Here is an 8097-nt window from a genome sequence, read left to right on the forward strand (position 1 = left end):
CACCTTAAGGTGGCCGACCAAGCCTGGGTTGGAGCCCAAGCTAGGGCCGGCCAAACCAAGGTGAGTTGGTTTCATTAGGTGACCAGCCCTAGCTTGAACCCAAGCTTAGGTGGTGGCCGACCACAATAAAATTAAAAGGATTTTATTTTTTAAAATCTTTCCTTATGTGGAAGTCATGATTTAAAAGAGAGTTTAAAAATTAAATCTTTCCTTTTATAGTTTCTACAAAGGATTAAGAGAAATGTTTGATATCTTTCCTTATTTGTAGTTAAAAGGAAGATTTTAATTTTGAAGAAAACTTTCATTTTTGGAAATCATCCACATGTTTTAATAGAAAGATTTTAATTTATAAAAGTTTTCTTTTATAACTAACCATAAAGGGAATTTTTAAAAGAGAAATTTTTATTTTAAAAATTTCCGGAAACAAATTAGGAAGTTTTGATTTTGTTTTAAAACTTTCCTTATTTGGAGGGATGATAGGGGATGGCCACATTAAGGGTTTATAAGGAAATTTTTAAATAAATTTTTCTTCTTAAACATTGGCAAGGAATATAAGGAAGTTTTAATTATAAAACTTTCCTTATTTGCCAAGGCCAAGAAATATAAAAGAGATGGTAGAGGTACCTCACCTCACAATAACATATGATCTAGTATTCCTCTCTTCTATTCCTTGGTAGTGGCCGACCCTCTCATCTTTCTCCTTCTCCTATTCTTCTTCCTTAGTGGCCGGTGTCATCTCATCTTAAGGAGCTTGGTGGTGGCCGGATCTTGCTAAAGGAAGAAAGAGAGATAGGAGGCTTTGTTTCTTAGTATCCCTTGGAGCTTGGTTGGTGGCCGAAGTTCTTCATCTCAAGGAGTTTGTTGATTGGCCGAAACTTGCTTGGAGAAGAAGGAAGCTTGGGTGGATTCTCGTCTCGGTAGATCGTCGCTCACACGACGTCCGAGATAAGAAGAGGAATACGATAGAAGATCGTGAGGTCTATAAGCTACAAAAGGTATAACTAGTTATTAAGTTTCCACATCATAACTAGTTCATCCTTTTGTTTAGATCTTGAAATACCAAACACAAGAGGCTAGTGATTCTAGATTTTCGGATTTGTGATTCGATTTGTGTCACTTTTATTTTTCGATCATGTGATTCGATTGTTCTTTTTGGTTAAACCTAGGGTTACTATAAGGAGATTAAATATTGAATTTCTTTGAAAGGCTTTGTCGAGACAGTGGTGGATGATCTCATACTCAAGAAGGGCTAGTGCCTCGCCATGTTTGACCTGAGAGCCAATCTCTGAAATAAATATTTAATCGAATTTGTAACATGGGTGGATTTGGATCAATAATGTTAAGTATCGTTTATGATCTAAGTCTAAACCTCTAAGAACAGATAAGTTAAATTTGGAATCAATAATGTTAAGTTCTGTTTGTGATTCCATATTTAATTTCTAAAGAACACAATAAGTTATTAGGAAAGGTTCAGGACTTGTACAAAATTTTTGTACAGGGGAACCGATACGATATTCCGAGTAGCAACCAACATTTATATATAGAGGCTAAATAGGGACCTAGAGGTGGAATTGGTTTAGGTCTCCTGATGGGCTTGGGTTTTCCGTGTTCGCCCCGAACACCCAACTCAAGTCCATCAATAATAACCCATACCACTAAAGGGTTATTAATGAACTACCGTACCAATCCTATATTACAATATGAGCTCCTTCTTATTATGAGTGCGTTAATCTACCTGTGTTTAAGATATCGTATGTCCGTTAATTAAATGAGTTACTGACAACTCAGTTAATCAACATCTGAGTCCAAGAGTAGTACCACTTAACTTTATTAGCATGCTGGACTAAGCCCACCTATAGGGTTTACTATTAGAATGTATACTAAAAGTCTAACTTTAGTATAAACATTTATCTAGAAATAAGAATCACATTGGTCAAATGTCTACATTTATGATAAATGCAGTTGTTCAATTAATATTGTAGATAACATGGTGTGTGATGTCACACACAGAAGATCATGTTATTAGTACCTTATAAATTATAAACAGTAGCTCAAGACCAAGATGGAAAGGAACAAACCATTGGAAGGTCGTAGTGTAATTAGGTATTAGTTTATCTTAACTATATAATTACACTAGTACACTTAGAGTGTATTGAGTAGGACCATTAGAGGTCGTTTCTTTTATACTGACTTTATAAAGGAACAAAGACCTCAGTTATTATGGAAGTGTGTGCTCTTAATCTCAATATAATAACAAGCACATATATTTGATATTTATTTCTTTAATTTATCAATGGGTGAGATTTAGTTCGATAAATCAATAAGCCCGATAAGTTGGGAAATGATATCACTTATAGTGTGTGTTATTGATTATAGAAGGAAACTGTGTCCTAGTAATCTAGGTTGAGAATGTCCTCAAGAGGAGCTCATAAGGATTGTCATGTTAAACCCTGCAGGTGGACTTAGTCCGACATGACGATGAGGTTGAGTGGTACTACTCTTGGACTAAGATATTAATTAAATGAGTTGTCAGTAACTCACTTAATTAGTGAACATTCGACATCTTAAACACAGGGAGACTAGCACACTCATAATAAGAAGGAGCCCAAAAATGTAATTTGGGATTGGTGCGGTAGTTCAATAATAATTCTTTAGTGGAATGAATATTATTGATGAAGTTAAGTTGTGTGTTCGGGGCGATGTAATGCCCGAAAATTCTCAAATTATTTCTAGAAATATTCTATGATTTTTCTGGAATTATTAGATATTTTTCCGGAATTTTCCGAGTAGCGGAAGTAGCAAAAATTATTAGAAAGGTAAAATGGCTTAAGCGGGAATCGAACCCGGGACCTCTCGGGTCCGATAAACCTTTAATTAGCCTTAGTAACCGGTGAACCCAGCAGGGCCGTGCTGAAAGGAAAGGGAATCAATTATATTTATAATTGGTTTGGCCGAATTAATTAATTAGTATAAATAGGAAATTTAAGTTGGGGTTTGGTTTATTTTAGAACTTGGTTCGGCAAAAACCCTCTTCACCCTAACCTCACCGACGCCACCTCTCCCTCTCCTCCCTCTCTCGGCGCCAACCACAAGGAGACCTAGGGTTCTCTCCCTAGGGCCCCAAGGTCACTTTCCGGCGACGATTTCAGCACAAGGACGTTCCCCTCCGCGAGTAGAGCACGTGGACGCGAGCGAATCGTCGAGAAGTCGTCTCCACCGGAATTTCTAGCGATTAGATTTGTAAGAAATCTAGCACACAAGGTAAGAAACCCCCCACCTGCAGTATAAGTAGCTCCGTTTGGTTTTATACACACTAGTTTCGCTATATGCAGTTTTTATCGACGCATAGGGTGAATTTGACCCTCCTCGCAGATTTAGGGATTTAGTGAGTACTTCTAGATGGGCCGGACACGTATTCCCTCTTCAGTGGGGGTTCCTAGACGTTGTCGGGTGCCTAGAAGTGGTCTCCCTAATAGAGGGGAGAGTTGGGGGCACTCTAGGTGTTCGATAAAATAGCTAGTTAAGTTAAAATGCAAATTAGGCATTTTAATAGCTCAGTTAAATGCATTAGAAGCATTTAAATCAGTAAATCAGTTTATTTTAGCTTATATGGGACCACGGTCTAATGGGTGGGCTCCCACAGTCGCCTCTAGGTTCAGACAACCTAGCTCTAGGTTCAGATAACCTAGAAACAGCAAGTTAAAACAGTTAGCTATATTCAGTATTTTATTTTCAGTGGCACTGTACTGGATCAGATATCCATTGGGTTGGACTCCCACAGTCGTCCCTAGGTTTAGATAACCTAGTTAACCCTACTAAATTCGAGACTTGCAAACCCGGGTCTAGTTAGGGATGCGCACACAGCAAGTACAGTTGTCAGGCCCAAACAACATGATTATGTATTTTCACCTATTATGAATTAGTTTTCAAAGATCAAATTAGTTATGTTAGTTGAGTTGGAATTCAGTATCAGATTAGCTACAGTTTAGCTTATTATATGTTCAGTTCAGTTATCTTTATTGATTCATATGATTAGTTGCCATGCCATGATTGTATGCTTATATGCCATGCCATGTTAGTTTATTCAGTATACTTAGCATATCCTTTCAAACAGCATGACTTCAAATCATATTTGCATCGTATGCATGTTTTAGTGAGGTAGATGGTTTCTTACTAAGCTTTTTAGCTTACAGATACTATTTTCCTTATACTGCAGATACAGGTAAAAGGAAAATGGACTAGCAGAGGAAGCTGGAGGCCAATGCAGAGATGGTGTGTGTGGCAGGAACTGGAATAAAAGATTCTTAGGGGACTTAGCAAGTTTAAACCGTAAAACTCTTTAGTGTTTACTTTCGTGCACGTTTAGTTGTGTAATGCTATGAACCAGTGAACTATGTGTTATGTTAAGTTTAGAATACTAGTTTTATGTTATTAGAATGTTTTTCATGTAGTGTATAACTCATATGTGAGATTTTGGCACGCCCAAGTGCTGAAATCAGAGTTTCAGGCCGAAATCAGAACTCTGATCGGTGTACAGACCGATCAGGGAGTGGGTTGTGCCGCTGGATCGGTCAGCTGACCAATCCATGCGCGAACAGAGAGTTGGCCTCTGTTATGGATCGGTCAGCCGACCGATCCATTGTGCGAACAGAGTGTACCGACGCTCACTGATCGGTTAGCCGACCGATCAGTGAGCTACTGATCGGTCAAGCCGACCGATCAGGGTACTCCTAGATCGGTCGGTAGACCGATCCAGCCGCATACAGAGGCGAGGGAGCATATGGATCGGTCTGTCGACCGATCCAAAAAGTTATTCCGTGCCAGTAGCAAGCAGGATCGATCACGGGATCGATCCGACAGCCCAATCGATCTATGGATCGATTGAAGTGCCTGATTACAGCTAGCAGTCCATCCGGGAGGCATAGATTGTCTTCCCTAACATGTGTACAATTCCTAGGTACATCCAGAACACTAAGTTACACTTTATAGTATTTAGTTCAGTAAAATTTTAAATTAGCCAGTTTTCGTTCCGCATTAATAGTCCAGCACAGTATAACTGTAGCGACCGGCCTCGCAACCTAGTCAGTAGGAGGCGGGTCGTTACAGGATGGTATCAGAGCAGTGTTCCATACTTCCTACACACACATCAGCATTGAACCTGCAGCTTCCAAGTAAGAATACCTCTACTTTATTTATGCTTTCTGTTTCCTTGTTATAGATCATGTTTATAGATAAACTGCTGCATGATAGTATGTGATAGTATATAACATGATAACGATAGTTATACAATTATGATTGTAATAGTTATTCATGTTCTGTCCTCTATGTCTTTAGCAATGGCACGAGGACGCCCAGCTAGAAGGGCACTAGCTACTGAGCCCCAGCAAGAGGCAGGCAGTTCAGTGCCTCCTCCCGACCTTACAGCATTAGTGGCTCGGTTACAGCAGTGACAGGAAATAGCCACCTTAAAAGCTAATCGCGAGTACCCCACACCCAGGCAACCGAATCGACGACTCCGTAGTATTAGAGGTTCCATCGGCCCGACGCCGGCCAAGATATGACCACCGGCGGTCCAGCGGTGAGCCAAGAAAGGAAGCCTATCGATCCGGTGGCGGTAGTCAAGCCGAGAACTTCTGGGGCACTAGTGAACCATGGGATGCACAAGCCTGGTTCAAAACACTGGAGAGCACGATGGAGCTTCTGGACTGGCCAGAACACGAGAAGGTGAAGTGTGCCTCCTTCTGCCTGACAGGAGACGCACGCATGTGGTGGGAAAGAATCAGAACGAAGCGCCCAGTGAACCAGATGTCATGGGCTGACTTCGAGAAGGAATTCTTCGAGGAGTTCTTTCACATACGGGTTACAAACCGCCACTACGACGAGTTCACTGAGTTTCGTCAGGGCAACCTTTCAGTTGAGGAAGCCGTGAAGAAATTCAACAGGTTGGCTCGTCTATGCCCAGAGCTAGTCAGCACAGAGAAGGAACGAATCCGGTTGATGCTCAAGATGCTGAGGCCAGAGATAGCAGTGAACGTGGCTGGTGGCATACATAGGCCACAAACCACAGAGGAGTTAGTGAGCAGTGCCTTGACCACAGAGCATTACCAGAACAGCATAAAGCAGTAGAAGCAAGTCTCCTTAGAGTCCAAGGGCCAAGGAAACTCTCACACTCAAAAACAGCAAGGCCACAACTCTAACTGGAAAGGGAACTCCAACAGCAAGCACAAATCAGGGAGTCACCCAAAAGGAGGACCATCTAGCAAGCGACCCAGTTATCCAAAGTGTGCTACTTGTGGGAAATTCCACCCAGGGGTTTGTCGCAAGGGCACACGAGGATACTTTGAATGTGGACAAGAAGGGCACATGGCTAAGCAGTGCCCGAACAAGACCGGTCTTCCTCAGCCACAGCAGATTCAGTATGCAGTCCAGCCAGCTCAGTAATATCAGATGCAGGCCGCTCTAGAAGGTCCACTTATCAGCCAGGGCAGATTAGAAGCCCCTCCAGCTACGGCGAATGCGAGGATCTACTCACTCACCAGAGAGGACGTAGCCAATGCCTCGACAGTCGTCACAGGTCAGATTAGCATTTTACAGTATAGTGCTACTATTCTATTTGATACTGGGGCAACCCATTCATATATAGCCAGGATGTTCTCCGAAAAATTAGAAATACCCTCAGAGGTACTCAGTGGTCAGTTTTTGACGACAATACCTTCAGGAGAGATTATGGCATCCACGCACTAGCTCAGAGCAGTGCCGGTCATTATAGCAGACAGAGAGCTCTTTTGTGATCTGATAGTGCTAGAGATGACCGACTATGACGTTATCTTTGGAATGGATTTTCTGCTACCATAGAGTGCCGTAAACAGAAAGTCATCTTCCAACCTGAAGCGGCAGTGCAATTTGAATACAGCGGGGAACCAAAGAGAAAGGCCAAGAAGTTTCTCTCAGCTATGAAAGCACAGAAGCTACTGGATTCAGGATGTACAAGATTCCTAGCACACGTAGTCAACGCCAGCCAGGACAAGAACCAACAGCTAGCAGAGGTTCGAGTCGTATGTGACTACCCAGCAGTCTTCCCTGAAGAGTTACCAGGCTTAGCACCAGACAGGGAGATTGACTTTGAGATAGAGCTCATTCCCGGTACAAATCCTATCTCCAAAGCGCCTTATCGCATGGCTCCAGCAGAACTGAAGGAACTTCAGGAGCAACTACAGGAGCTGCTTGACAAGGGTTTCATACGCCCGAGTCACTCACCATGGGGAGCGCCTGTATTGTTCGTGAAGAAGAAGGATGGAAGCATACGACTGTGTATAGACTACAGATCACTGAACCAAGTCACGATCAAGAACAGGTATCCCCTTCCCAGAATCGATGACCTGTTCGACCAGCTGAAGGGAGCAGCAGTGTTTCTAAGATAGATCTCAGATCAGGTTATCATCAGGTGAAGGTTAAGGAAGGGGATATACCCAAGACAACATTCAGAACCAGATACGGACACTACGAGTTCGTAGTCATGCCCTTTGGCGTGACCAATGCTCTCGCTACATTCATGGATCTCATGAACAGAGTATTCAGGGAGTATTTAGATAAGTTTGTTATTGTGTTTATCGATGACATTCTTATCTACACAGGAACTCAGGAAGAACTCTCAGAGCACCTGAAACTAGTATTGCAGACCCTTCAGCAGAACCAGCTATACGCCAAGTTCACGAAATGTGAATTTTGGCTAGATCAGGTGTCCTTCCTGGGTCACATCATCTCAAAGGATGGTATTATGATAGATCCTAGCAAGATAGAAGCAGTAAGCAACTGGAAGAGGCCTAAGAACGCCAGCGAAATCAGGAGCTTTCTGGGATTAGCAGGATATTACAGAAAGTTTGTAGAGGACTTCTCCAGGATAGCCTCCTCACTGACAGCTCTTACCAGAAAGAACAGGAAATTTCAGTGGACAGAGGACTGTGAGAACAGCTTCAGCGAGCTAAAAAGGAGATTGACCAGTGCTCCCATTTTGGCTCTACCAGACAACACTAGCAGCTTTGACATCTATAGTGATGCCTCTAAGTTGGGACTAGGAGCAGTACTGATGCAAAACGG

This window comes from Zingiber officinale, chromosome 4B (assembly GCF_018446385.1).
Source record: "Zingiber officinale cultivar Zhangliang chromosome 4B, Zo_v1.1, whole genome shotgun sequence".
Taxonomy (NCBI): Eukaryota; Viridiplantae; Streptophyta; class Magnoliopsida; order Zingiberales; family Zingiberaceae; genus Zingiber; species Zingiber officinale.